A 15,469-nucleotide genomic window follows, 5' to 3' on the forward strand; every position below is an offset into this window, starting at 1 on the left:
TTTGAAAATGAAGAATGAGAAAGACTTATTACATTTTGTGTATTGCACAATTCCAATAATCTATCACTTTTGGCATACTTTATTCACTAGTGATGTAATTTTATTGTTACATGCTAATTGAAAGTACAATTATTAATAAAAATAATTTAATTGTCAGGACGGTGATGTTGATTGCCCTCTCGGTCCGAGTCTATCACCACTTTCCAGCGATATTCCCTCTTCAAGGAATTTGGGATCAGATACTTAGCAGAAGCACCACTTACCATTAGTGAAATAAGCGTGTAATGAAAGGATAAGCGCAACCCCTTTTTATTTAGTATAAAAGCTTCATTTTACTTACATGAATTGTATGGCTTTTCTTACCTTTCATTTATCGAATCAATGAAACGACTTATAAGCAATTTTTTTAATATTGATATTTGCCTTTATTTTCATATAAAGTTAAATTAATTAATTTAAGTTAGTATAAGAAAAAAAGGATGTGGCAAAACTGTGAACATCGCTCTCTGTTCTATTGATTTTAGAGTTAGTTTTTTGAAGTGATTTCTTTTCTTTTGTTTAATTTTTTGAATTGATTTCTTTTCTTTTGTTAACTAAATTTGGGAATACAGTTTTGAATTAACAAGCCCGGAACTCCGAATTTACTAGTGTTTGCAATTATTTATATTTTTTCATTTATAATGAGATTACTTTCATTTTTATCACAGGGAAACATGACTATTAACATTTATAATACTGTTAAAATGTAGAGAAAGAGTGAGTGAGAGGGTGCGAGGGGGTTGCGCTTATGCTGGTCCGCTCAGGTGGCAAGCATAATTTAAGTCGTACGAGATCGAAAAATAGCGTAATACACCTCTGCGAGCTTGAAATTACAAAAATAACTCCTTGTCTCCTGGGAGACACAACATTTTATTATAACTTTTTTAATATATTATATCTTACGGTTTACATCTGCATACAGGCATGCTGGAGAATTTTTTTAAACTTTACATTAAAAGTCGAGAATTAGTGGACAATACCGACTGTTGGACAATTTACCCAAAAACACATTAAACATTTCTATCACACATTTTGTTTTATGTTGCACAAGGTATACGTTAAATAGGCTCCATTATTATTATTACTATTATATATTATATATTATCAACACAGTCAAATCCTATCCTAGGTAAAGAAGCAATCCGACAATATGTGAACCTCATTGCCGAATGGTGCTCTCGCTGGCGGTTCAGGTTTAACGAGCAAAAAAGCCAACAAATTGTAATATCCATTATTCCAATTAGCTCTAAATATTTTAATTTAAAAGCTTTCCCCTTGTTCCGACTTCCCAAGATACTTTGACTTTACCGATACCCTGCACTCCCACCATTGTTATAAATCGACTCCTAGACCTCCCAACAGGGTATATAATAGGAAACATTGGAATAATTGACGAGTCTGTTTACCGTAAGCCTTCCACTCCTGTAGTTAATAACTTTTGATACAGAAGTTAATTTTCCTCTGCCCATGTAGTTCTGCTTCTACCCCAGTCTCCACCTCCAAGATGCTGACGTTGCTTATCAGAAAGATACGGTTACACCCAACCTGCCAACCAGCGCACATAAACAAGGTAATACCACCATCCAACCAAACCCGCTACCTTGGGCTTTACTTACATAGCAAGCTTACACGGAAACCAAATACAAGATTAAAACGACACGAACTTAAAAAAGATATGGATTAAGTAATCATGGATCAGCCCCACCTACTGGGGCCAAAATCAACATTAAGTATAAATGACACACTAACCGCTTCGACCTGCGGAGACGAACTGTGGGGCCCGGCCAAATCGTACAACGTCCAACGTATTCAACCCTTTCAATCTAAAGTACTCCACCGTATCCTCTCCCTTCTACGTCACCAATCAAATGGTCCATAAAGAATTGAAAATTCCATTCGTGAAAATTCCATCTTATCTAAACACGTTTCCTCAATTTCCACTCTAAACAATCCCTCCGCCCTAACCCACTAGCCCAAACTCTTTCCTCAAAGTCCCACCCTTATAATCCTCCACACCGTTTAAATCTCGTGACCTCCCATCTTAACGTCATTAAATAAAAGAGAGTCCAGTACTGCCTGGTTTCTCTCCTAACTTCCTCCCGCTGTGACAAATCTGTCGGAGTTGTATGTAACCATACTATATGCTCAATGTATATATATATATATANTATATATATATGTATCTTGTACAGATAACAATAAATAAAAAAAATTAAAAAACATTATGTAATACCTCACATTTGTCTTTATTTTAATGTAAAGTTAAGATGTGCACGGGCGTCGGTGACCGCAATTGTTTTGGCGCTGACACGGCGCTCATCACTGTAACGTAAAGATCCCGAGTTCGAATGCAGCGGAAAAAAAAGTTAAGATGTGAATATATTATGAGTTATGAGGTATATATTAGAAGAGATCTGGTTCATTTTGAATATTTCGTCGATAAGATAATAATTTAAGCGGCTGAACTTTGGTATTCGCTTCTCTAATTTATCAATTAAATGTCTTCTCTATGCTGACGATATAGTCATCTTGGCTACTTCTGCTGCTTTACAGAGGAACATTATTGCATTGAAAAATTATTGCTCTCAATGGAACGGTTCTGTAAATTTGGGTACATCAAACACCATGATTTTTCGGAGAGGAGGAAGGCTGGCACGTAGGGAATCACAGTCCTTCCAGGGTAAACGAATTTAAGTTGTGAAGAAGTATTAATATCTGGACGTAATCTTCATGCCAACACTCTTTCTGACTCCTCATCTTAAAAAGAAAATTCACACGTCCATATTCCCGAATAATTCGGTTTGGTTCAGCCTGCTCTCAAACCCTTCTATCCGACCGAATTCGAACTTCAAAGTATTAAAGGTAGTATGTCCGTTTTGTCGATTTTATGATTTATGTGTAGAGATTAGTGACCGTTAATCGATAGTTATTCAGATATCGTGAGATGCGGTCGGGAGTGATGTAGGTTTCAGAAAAACATTTTCTTTATCNGATGATCTCAATAAAAGATCGAAACGTTGGCACGATAAAGAAAATGTTTTTCTGAAACCTACATCACTCCCGACCGCATCTCACGATATCTGAATAACTTTATGATTTATTAGCGTTTCTTTATTAGAAAATTATTTCCTCCCCACGACTTTTACTCCAAACTAAACTGCTGAAAAGTGAAGAGGGATATTGCCAATTTTGTAGTATTTACTTAGATTAAATCAACCCTCGGGGTGCCGGTGTTTTTGAAAAAAAGCCCATTTGTATGACGGGTTCAAATGCAGGGTCGCTGTATTCGAACCCGGGACCTTTACCTTACAGAGATGAGCGCCGTGTCAACGCCTAAACCGTTGCGGCCACCGACGCCTCCCCTAGTATTATTATTTTATTTTTATTATAAATTGCACTAAAATTTATTATAAATTATTATGTTTTTACTGAAGGGAAAGTTAAGGGATTTTGAAAAATAACAAAATAAAATGTTTTAATTCCGTAATTTTGTTTATTGGGTACAATAATTTTTTTTATCCATTAATACCGTGTATAATGTCCTCTGTAAGGTAAAACCTCTATGCACCTGTTAGGCATATTGTTAATAATTTTGTCACTAATTTCATAAGGACTTTCACTCCATAGATGTTGTAACGCTGCGGATGGTGATCGAAAAGCCATCGATGCAACGCATCCAACACATCCTCAATCGGATTGAGGTCTGGAGACAATGGGCGAAGGGGCAGATGGGAAATTCCGAGGTTTTCTAAACATTGATGAACAACTCTGCCTCCAATGTCATCTAGAAATTGAAAATCCCTGCCAATGTTTTCAGAGATTTATTCTTCGATAATTTCTTGGCCATAACGGACTGCGGTGGTTGCCTTCAAAAATATGGAGTCCAGTCCGTCCTCCAGTGTAAATCCCAGCCCCATCCATTACACCGCATCCTCCAAACTGAACTGAAGGGAGCACGAACTGGGGCATTGTACACATTCACTGGTGTTGGTAGACTCTTCGTCGCTATCACTATATAAGTAAACGTAACAGCATTCCAAGTGGTGTTCCCTTCTAGGCCCTCGCTGAACCATATTCTCCTGACTTGCTGGTGGCGGGCTATTGTTGCAGGTCACAAATGGGGCTACGATGTTAGGCCACCTTTCCACAAACAATAACGAATTGTTTGTGTTGGTAAAGGCCTTGCAAAAACTTGCCTTGTAATTCATTTAGGATGTGGCGGGCACTGTGAAAAGGGTTCCGTCTTGCAGCAATGACTATATTTCTGTCCTCCTTTACCGTCGTAATGAGCTGAGATCCACTACCAGGCCTTGTGTTGGCACTTCCAGTCTTCCAGCAACCTGAAAGTGAGAGCCTCGCGTTCTCGGGCGTTTTCTCTTCTCAATCCAGGCCCTACGGCATATTTCCTTAAGACCTTTCCTAACCCTGCAAGGGAGGTTTTCAGGCAAAGCATAATGGTATAGCCCTGAGAACGTGGTGAACTTTCTTAAGCACAAGTTGTGTTCATGTGTTGGCTATACGTCAGCAGGCGGACGGCGGGTGCTCCGTCAGTAGCACAGATGGGTTAGGATGTAAGATCCTATCTGCGAAGACGGGGGAGGGTGCATAACCACTTGAACCACGGGTAGCACAAAATTTCAAGTTTCCAAACCCGGTAGCGCGCTACGTGGCATTGGAATCGTAGGGGCCCCCTGTAATACGCTTGTTTTCAAGTCCCCTGGCTACCACTATCATCACGGATATGCAATAAATGATGAATTAAGAACTTTTTATTTATTATTATGTTGTACTTTCTTTTAGAAAATAAAGTTCTTCACTCATTTATTCATTCAATTTAACCGGCGGGCCATAATGTACGATTTTTCAAAGAGGTTTATTTTCAGTTAAGTGAGAGGTACTCAGTGAAGAAAGTTGTAATTATTCAAATATCTTGACCTTCTAGATATTCGGATCTAGTGAATAAATCATTTACCACAGGGCCAAAAAGCGGTTTAGGTATTAGTTCTCTTAGATAAGCGAGTTGGAATCTACATCCGTAAATTGGGCCTAAACTAAAATTAACCATGTTAGTTTGTTAAATTTGTTTTAACGTTTAATTTCTTTTGTTGATGGTTCCTCGGGTTCAGAGGGCCGAATTAATAAAGGCGTGAAAACGGATAGAACGTCCTATTAAGGATGAAAGCGATCCTTTACAATGTTGTCCCTGGAGGGATTTAACAGATCAGGGAGTGGGATTGATGATAAAACGATGCTGCTTCCTGAGACCCTTCAAAAAAGGAGGATCAGGACATCCTCACAGGGAAATCTTATATTCAGAACACTTACCCAAAACCGAATAACTTTCACGCTTCTGGGAAATCAATAGCAGGACTCCCGACACTGAAGGCGTATTTAAAAAAAAGTGGCCAGTTAAATCGGATATATTTTTCTTTTTGACTGCGCCAATCTCGCAAACAGCTTTTTGAAATGCCCTGGGGAAGAAAGCCCCACCATTTCCTCCGATGAACGAAGAGTTCGTGAAAAAACCTTATGGCAAAACCGAATTCCAATTTTGATTTTAAAAAAATTACTCTGTATCTAAAATACACGGTCAGCCTGAAATCACTCATCTTTATTTTATTAAATAAATAAACATAATCAAATTAACATTCCAGCATTGTACGTTATACTTAAAATATATTGGAAACCCTGCTATTGAGGATTTTATCAATAGTTCGAGTGCTTTACTATCTTCCGTTCACAATTAATCACAGACGTTTGAAACTTTTAGCCGTCGTAACTCGCCCGTCTGCAATGGAACTTGCATACAGACAAATTTCCAGGTAGGTACTATGCCGGGATTCGAACCCAGATCTGCTTGCGTGAGGAATAAGAGTCAGAGCCCCGTAATCACTCGGCCACCGCTATACCCATATCCGTCCAGTATAATATAAATTAACGATTTTACAAGCGGAAGATTTTAATTAAGTCGTTCAGTCACTAAGGCCAAAATGAATAATTGCCATATTATTTATATTAGATATGTACTTAAATACATAACTTGTAACCGAACGACGTAGCATATTAGGTTAAAGTACAATATATTTTTAGCAAAAAACAAAATTCAATATTCGTTCGCACCCCCAAAAACAGCTGAATACAATTCTTTGGGAAAATCAAAAAATATTATTTTTTTCTCAAAAGTTCTGCCTATCCTCGCCTCGGATTTTTTTTTTTTTCGAAAATCGGAAAAATGGTGATAACTGAAACGCACCAACCGGACTACGCCATAAATCACAGAGCCCTTATAAACGTCACCTTCATAAATAGAGTAGAACCAGCGTAATAAAATAAATCGTTTGAGAAGTTTTATTTATTACATCCTTATTGTTGTTACTTGAAATGGGGTAAAAGCTAAGCATTTTGACATCGATTAAAAGTAGAAACATTCAGTTTTTCATCGGTTTTAACAAAGTTGATTTTTGGTAAAGTCCAGTGGAGGAAATGTTATTAGAATTACGAGACCTCCTAGGAGGCCTCTGGCCTCTCCCTGATAGATCAGGGGGAGTCACCCACCTTGGTGCATAAGCGACTCCGATGTTGGGCTCTGGTCAGGCGCCATCGACTTCTTTGGTCATTTCGGCGCCCTTACGTTCCCTAAAACAAGTCATTCTCACACTCACTCATACAATAAATACATACATACTACTATATACAAACCCAATCACACATGCGTATCCTCTGTCTAGAATCCGGGTCGGAGGGTACTCGATATTCCGCCCCGAACCGGCTTACCGGAGCAGCGGTGAAGCCTTGAAATAATATGCTGCACCGCCGCCCAACATACTTCTATTCTACCAGAAACTAAAGCTAAACTTAAACCTATAAAATAAATACCCCTCTATATACAACCCATAATCCCAATATCTGTTAGAAACCTCAAAAGTTTGTCCTTGAATTCGCTGCCATGCTCGAGCATTCTTCTATAAACCGGCGGTATTCCATTTCGGTCCCTATACAGGGCCAAGCTGCGACACCCCTCCAACACATGCGACACCGTGAGTCTGTCTACTTGACATGCTGGGCACCTAGGTCGACTCGCGCCAACCAACAGGTACCCATGAGTCGCACGTGTGTGGCCTATCCGCAGGCGGGTCAGGACAACGCTTTCCCTTCGAGATATCCCCTCCGAGCTCCACCGGTCGACCGTCGGCTTAACGGACACCAACGCGTCAGTCGAGTCGGCCAGGTCCGCTCTCTCGTTCCCCTCCAGTCCGACGTATCCTGGAATCCAGGCTAAAACCACCCTTTTCCCGGCGCGCACAACGTCCGCATATTTTAATTGGATTTTGCCGACCAGTGGATCCCGTGAATAGAGGTCTCTCAGGGCTCTCACCGCGCTGAGGGAGTCAGTGCAGATCAGAACAGTTTCGTCCCCCATGCCCGACACCCCCAGGCATTGCGTGCCAAATCGCGTATAACTCGGCGGTGTACACACTGCACTCTCTAGGGAGTGGGTGGGAGGAGCTCTCCTCCCGCGTGTACACCCCGTATGCCACACCCGCCCCGGTCTTAGAGCCGTCCGTGAAGACGGTCTTACATCCGGGATACTGAGAGCGGAGTTCAAGGAACTCCGCTTTGTATTGTTTCGGCATGGTACACGACTTGGGCAGGGCTGCCAAATCCTCCCGGACGAGTACGCCCGGTGTCCCAGAGGAAGAACCGGCCCCAGTACCATCCCCTCCAGGGATTCGGCAAAGCGGATCCCTAGAGGTCGCGTCCGGGTGGGCAGCCTGGAATACTTATCCTTGTGAGAGTTGCCCGTGATCATTACCGCCAGCGGATTACCTGGTTTGGCCAGTATGGATGCCGCATATCCGTAGGGGAGCTGCTCCCGCTTCAGGTCCGGCGGGAGAACACCCACCTCGCAGCAAAGGCTGGCCAATGGGGTGGTCCTGAAGGCGCCTGGCACCGCTCGAAGACCCTGATAATAGAGACGGTCGAGCTTAGTCAGGCGGGACCTCCTTGCAGAACCATACGCCATACATCCATAAAACATTATCGAGCACAGCAGCGAGTCGAATATCTTTAATAATATTTCCTTTTCAGCCCCCCAACGAAAGTTCCCCAAAAATCGAAGGAGCTGGATTATTTTTTGGCACTTCCCTTCGATGGCGTCGACGTGGAACTGCCAACGTAACTTCTCGTCAAAGAGGAGACCGAGGAACCTCACGCTCACGGCGCCCCTTATCGGTACGCCACCCAAGAAGATCCGGGGAGGAGTGTGCTCCCTCCTCAGCCTACAGAAGTGAACGCACACTGTTTTGGTCGCCGAGAACCTAAAGCCGGCCTCCTCTGCCCTGAGAGCTACCACGTCGACTGCCGTCTGCATAACCTCCCCAACTTTGTCCAGGTCCTTCCCTGAAAGGTAGAAACTCAAATCATCTACGTCTAATTTAACTTTTACCTGGGGAGGTATGCCGTCGGCGATGCCATTTACTGCCACCGCAAAGAGCGACACACTCAGCAACGACCCCTGGGGGATGCCATTCTCTTGAACATGCACCCTTGAAAGCGCGGACCCCAGTCGTACCCTAAATCTCCGGTTACTAAGGAAGCCCCGAATGAACCGGGGTAAGTTACCTCGAAGTCCGAACTCGCAGCATTTCCGGAGAACCGCGTACCTCCACGTCGTGTCGTATGCCTTCTTGAGGTCGAAGAACACAGCCAGAGAGCACTTCATAACGAATAAATCTTTCGCCTTTTACTAAAAATTTCCGTGGAGGGGGACTCACTGATGGGTCTGTAAAGAAATGTTATTATTTGTCTTTTTATTTTTTTATTAGGCAAGAAGGAACGTTTATGTCCTTAATATTGGATATGAGGGAAAAATGCTCCTCACATCTAACCCGGCTTAAAAATGTCTATTTTTATTGATTATTTGGAGATCGTGAAAATTCTGATTTGAAAATATCAATAAAAATTTCTGATATGAATGGTGATGACCGTTTAGGAGAAAGGCACCGTACTAAGTGGTTTCCGCAGTTTAGAACCTAAAATTTCGTTTTGGAAGGTGCAAAGCGTTCTTGTCCTCTTTCTCACACTGATGGTGACCAAATCGAAGCTTTTGTTAACCCAGACATATCAACCCTTGTTCATTTGAAGTAACCATCAACTACATGATGACTTGTTGGATTTTTATCAAAGAGGGGCGAAATTTGAAATGGAGAAACATGAAAATCAGAGTAAAAAGCAAAGAAACGACAAAGAAAGACAATGAAGGGCAAGGAATTAATAAAAATCATTTTAAGTTCGTTGACGCTTCAGTCCTTTTTAACACTAGTAGCTTAAACAAAACAAAAAATCCTTTTATCGATTACAAAGACAGACTTCATGTTACGGATGTACAAAAAAAAAAATCTTTTATCCTTGTGCTCGCAAAATTTGATCCCAAGTCCTTCCCACCAATATTACTATACACTACCGACTTTACTTATCCTTTCATTGGATACATTCACTTGGATTTTTCTTCCAAGTTTTTAATGTCTTTACTTCCTCTTTTCTTTTGAAATAAGCTTTAATCTGACTTTTTTTAAATCCCGAATAATTTTAAAGCAATGCACACCATCGAACATGCCATATTCTTATAGAAATGGTGGAGTGTGTTGTTCAATCTTTTATAAAGATAGTTCATACTCACATTTAATTGTTTTGAACTATCTATTACCAACTTTCTTTAAAATTACTTCGAAATCGGTTGGGGACATTCATACAAAATTCCTGAACACCATTCCATCTTCCATTTTTAAAGTATCTAATAGACTATTCGCTTGGCGGTTACGGTCTGTAAGCAATGTGCGAGCCCACCATCTTCTTTCCCCCCCCCCAATAATAATTATCGACAGAACACCTACGGATGCTCATGCGAGAGCTAATTTCTCCTCCATTTTTCGTTTGGTTCTGAATCTCAGTGTGGACACAGTTTTGTCAGACGTGAGTACATTCTGAATGGCAACATGAATCTCCGTGTGGACACAGTTTTCCTCAGACGTGAGTACATTCTCAATCGCAACATGAATCTCAGTGCGGACACAGTTTTTGACAGACGTGAGTAAATTCTGAATCGCAACATGAATCTCAGTGTAGCACAGTTTTTGTCAGACATGAATACATTCTGAATCGCAACATGAATCTCAGTGTGGACACAGTTTTGTCAGACGTGATTAAATTCTGAATCGCAACATGAATCTCAGGTGGACACAGTTTTGTCAGACGTGATTAAATTCTGAATCGCAACATGAATCTCAGTGTGGACACAGTTTTCCTCAGACGTGAGTACATTCTCAATCGCAATATGAATCTCAGTGTGGACACAGTTTTTGACAGACGTGGGTAGATTCTGAATCGCAACATGAATCTACCCAATGAGTCCCAGTTGTACAAGCCTTAATCGTAAGAAGTATTAAACATTGCATAGGAAATTTTCAAAAAATGACCGCTTCGGAAATGCGCTCATTTCGGAATCAGAATTAAAGGAGTTTTTGGTCTGTTAAAAAGTACGATATTTCCACGTTCGTTAGTTGGACATTGTAAGGACGATATATTAAATGTTATTAACTTTATTCCTGGTTCATATATCACTAGGTAATTTTGTTTAAAGGAACCTGAAACTTTTCACGTTATCATTTAACAACTTCGTACTCGTATTCGCTTTCAGAACAGGCATAACCTTCCTCGTACAAATGATGTCCGTACAAAAATATATCAATAACGGTTATTTATATTACCTACCATATCTTGAAATCTGGCGATTTATATTTGTCATTGTGATTTATTGATATTTGACCCCCCCCCTCCTTTCAATATAAAATGACCGATGGACGCGTGACGTGATTTATTTCCCTTCCAATTTTATGACGGTGGATTCACTGTGTCTCTTATGGTATTTTGTGTTAAACGTTTTGACATAAGCCCGTACATGACACCCGTCGCAAAATTATTATTAAAACTTCCTCTCATAGTGAAACGTTATGTATCTTGCTGTCTTTTTAATTCTTTAAAAGGAAAATAAATAAAAGGCTTCGATCCCCCATTTTCTTTGTCATTTGTTCACGGCGCTGTCTAATGAAACAAATCGTTAAAAAGAGATTTTAGAGAGTAAAACGTTAACTTTTTATTTGCCAAAGGGGTCTTTGTGTATTTTTGGACTTTTTTTCTAGACCTGCAGAGTTTGTTTTGCATTAGAGCCGAGGTAATTCAATGGTTGAATTAACAAGTGGTTTCAAGACCCTTTTATCATGGAAATCATTACCTTAACTGTTTATACCGTTAATACTACTAATTTATTTAAAAATGTTAATTTTATATTTTTAAAAGAATTTCGATCAAATCGTAAGGTCGGATTTGTCCTCATTTAATTTTTAGTACCATTTAACTTTATTAGCGTGTGCTGTAAAATGCAGATTTCAGAGTTCCCCATATGTAAAAATCTAGTACGGTCAAATCAAGGCTCCACGTTGGCCATGGCCACGAGAAGAATGTATCTAATTTTGTTCCTAACTAATTTGATCGTTATTCATTTAAAGTGGCAGATGCTCAAAACACAATACACAATATATTTTGCAATCAAAAAATAAAAGTTTGACCATATGAAAAAGCAATAATTTCATAACTAAGAGATATTCTCTAATGGTTTATAAAGAGCTATTAAATATATCTATTTGTGGAAATTTCTGAATAAGTTAATATGGTGATAGGGTCTAAACCTCACGCGATTTCACCTACCCCGTTAAGCGGCTGGGTCACTAGGACACCCCTTGAGTCAAATTCTGGGGGGGGGTCTTCGCTATCCAACCAACGGAGGCCCCAGGGGCTTTCAACAGTTAGTTCATTTCAGTCATTTTGCTCCGAACTCATGCAAAATAGGATCTAGCTTAAACTAACCCACAGAAGACAATTGGACAAACAAATTTATTCACACCTAATTATATGCGCTCAGACTGGTTGTCGGTAGAGTACTCGATATTCCTCCACCAAACTACAGGCACTAGTAAAAAAGGCTAACTTAAGTTAGGGTCAATGGAGTACTTTCATGTATATTACTCCATGGCCCTGACTTTATTTCATCATTCACACTAATAAATACCGCGCTCAAACAAAACACAGAACCACAAAACAAGAACGATCTATATACAATAAAAAATACTTGCTCCAAAAACCGGAACAGGGGACCTAGAAACCCGCTACTATGCAAGAGAAACACTGACATACGCGAAGGTATGTCCGCGCGCTCTCTATATGTAGCCAAGACAAGGCAAGCTTCTATTACGTGGGACGTACCGAGTAACCTTTTCTGCATAAAGGGGTTATGGCTCCAAAATGGGTGTCAATGTATCAACCGCGTATGACCTATTCTTAATCGCATGAGGACGGTACTTCTATACCGGCTCAGACTCTCGGAGGGCCAACTCTTAACTTAAGTATGAACGTCACGTGCCGGCTCTTGTTCATTCAGCTTGATGCCTTTCTTAATTAATGTTTCAATGTTCTGATGAAGGCGAAAGCTCGGCAAAAGAAGTTAGTGTTGTTTTTCTAATTTGCCTCATTTCTGATCTGTTCTTGGTATATAATTGTTGTTGAACGCGGGTCACAAATTGCACTACGTCAAAAGTCATCATTCGTCAGTTTGTGCGACGTAAAAAATGCATTAAAGCGATTTTTCAAGTTAAATATACAATTTTCTTGCAGCTTCCAACAGGGGTAACACAAAAATGAACACAGTGTAAACGGAGGCAATGTTTTCACTGAGAATGTGATAAACATGTGCAGGAGAAAGTTCATGGCAATTGTAATAAATTTAAAGTTAAAGGGAGATTGACATTTACTATCAAGAGTTTCTTGGATGGTGAATGGCACTTGTTGAATAATTGTCTGCCGTGCTGTGTAAGTTTTCCATTGTAATAATACAAAAAGTACGCTGTTGAATAATAGATTTTCTTTGAAAGCTTGAAGAAGATAGGTGTTAGTTTAGGTTTAGCGAACGGCGAGAGCAGACGTGACCATTACTATTTCGTTACTCGTCCCCAATCGACACCCTCTTTTCCTTCGGGAAGGGCGGTTGTACCTGATCGATTTTTCTCAAAGGGAGGACAATGGAAAAAAAAAACAGAATTGAAGACATCGGCTTGGACCGTGTGGGGTCGAGTTGATACTGAGAAATTAAAACTAATCGCAACATACCTTCTACTGATTGGCGAAAGGGCGGGAAGGCAATTTGGCAACGAAAACTCTTTTCTGTCGTCTGCGGTGAAGTACGGTCCGCTATGAGGAAAAAACGTATAAATAACACGAGGGGCGGAATTAAATTCCGCTAGTATTTGCTGCCGGCCCTAATTTGGGCTGACTTTAGTGCTGAACATTAGGCGGATTTGCTTTAACTTCTGTCAAGAACGTCTAACAAAAACCGAACAGAAGCTAGGAAATTAATACGATATCACCAATTTCTACCGGTTAGCAGAAATATACAAAGTACCAAGAAATATGGTATAGCTGGTTTCAATCCAATTTTCTCGGTCTCTCTTTACAAAATAATTCAACTAGTTAAGTATAAGTATTTTTTTTTGTAACTTTATATCATTGTTTTCCTTTTTTTTTTTCTTTTCCTTTTTTTCTGAACTCATATTCCCTAACAATGTTACACGTCGCCTCCCAATGTACACTGCAAAAGCATCATTGATGAAAATATAAATAAAATTGCCCCTTTTTAATTTCAAATTAACTTTTTTTAATTCATATAAAATTAAATATAAAAACAAATGACACTTCTATTATTTCGAGATTTTTTGAAAATATAAAATAAGTTTTTTATAGCCAAATGTAAAAAATCTCGATTTAAGAAAAGAATCATCTGTTTTTATTTAATATTAATCGTAATTAATTTTCACGTGGTATTTTATATATCAACCAATTTTATATTTTCAGTCTCAAATTAACAGAAGAATCCTACATTTTTATACTTAATTACATATATTAAGTTAATAGTAATTAATTATCAAAATATGGCCTTCTAAGAGCCAAATTATTTTATATTTAAAAACATTGCCCCTTCTTAACTTCAAAATAACTTTTTTATAAAATTAAATATAAAAACAAATGATTCTTTTGTTAATTCGAGTTTTTTTAAATATAAAATANAAAAATAAAATAATCATCTTTATAAAAATCTTGAATTAATAGAAGAAGGATTTCTTTTTATATTTAATTTTATGTAATTTTAAAATTAATTGTAATTAAAGTTTATACGGTATTTTATTTATATAAGAAGCCAAGTATTTCATATTTAAAAAAGTTCCCAAATTAGAAGAAGCGGTAGTACTTGTCCTAAAGTCCTACAACAGCGAACTTGATCTTTGTACAAAGGGGGACTTCGATTGTGCCAACGGACTCCTGAGCGAAAACGAAATAAAACCATATATAAATTATATAAATATAAATAAAGAGCCATCATAAGATTCTGGAGAGAATTTAAAAAAAATGAGAAGGTTATAAAAATATCTGATAAAATGAGAGGAAAACTCAACTTAGACTTCGGAAGAAAGGCAACTCAAGTTTCCAGTAAGTTGACTTTTCCTATCACCTGGAGGTCGTTTTTAAAAATAAACTTACCTTCAGATGACTTCTAAAAGCTCAATCAGAAAGATCTTGCTCGCAATTAGAGCAAATTAGAAGAGTTGCGAAGTTTTTTTAACAGAAATAAAAACAGTGCAAATAAAACGAATATAAGCGTGAAAAAATAAAATTTTGCTTGACTAAAAAGTAAATTTATTAGACTTTAAAAAATACGAACAAATATAAATCAGAATAAATGGGCCCTTGACTTATTATGTTCAAAACAATATTGCAATACACGAACGGAAAAACGAAAGGACAAAATGGTACTTCCTCAATTAACCTCTAAATGCAAGGGACATTTCCAATGAGACAACTCGCTACAACTGTTTTCAATCGGCTTCTCTCTCTTTTGTCTCAAAATGGCAATTCTTTTCTCCCAACGCCCTGTGAAGAAGGAATTCGATGACGATTGACTTCCCGTGTATCGTTACAGTAGCAAAACCCCCTTGGAGTGGTTCACTTTCGTGGAAGTACTTGCCCCAAAACAGCGATAATAACTGCACTCGATCTCCCGCCCCGTTCATGTTCAATAGGAGGCTTTCGATAGTGCCAACAATATTCCTGAGGTGCAAAGAAATAAAACCAGATCTAAGAAGAAGCCATCACGAAATTCTGCAGAGAATCAAAATAATTGATAAAGTTATAACAAAATGAGAGGAAAATTCAAGTTTGGAAGAAAGACAATCCCAAGATTTGACGAAAATTATAGGCGTTAAAACGTTCATAACAAATATATTATTTAATCTATTTAATTTATTCACGATCTCCAAATAATCATTAT

The 15,469-nt window shown here is 38.8% G+C and overlaps 1 protein-coding gene and 1 non-coding gene across 2 annotated transcripts in view; one reads left to right on the forward strand and one right to left on the reverse strand.

Moving 5' to 3' along the window:
• Positions 1-15,469, reverse strand: part of LOC106666671 (carbohydrate sulfotransferase 11) — a 98,910-nt gene that overhangs the window by 30,975 nt on the left and 52,466 nt on the right. The window lies entirely within an intron of this gene.
• LOC112127320 lies at positions 8,742-8,865 on the forward strand. Its single transcript, XR_002910506.1, has one exon. It is a non-coding gene; the product is annotated as a U5 spliceosomal RNA (small nuclear RNA).

Source organism: Cimex lectularius, unplaced genomic scaffold, assembly GCF_000648675.2.
Source record: "Cimex lectularius strain Harlan isolate CLEC.00 unplaced genomic scaffold, Clec_2.1 scaffold173, whole genome shotgun sequence".
Lineage (NCBI taxonomy): Eukaryota > Metazoa > Arthropoda > Insecta > Hemiptera > Cimicidae > Cimex > Cimex lectularius.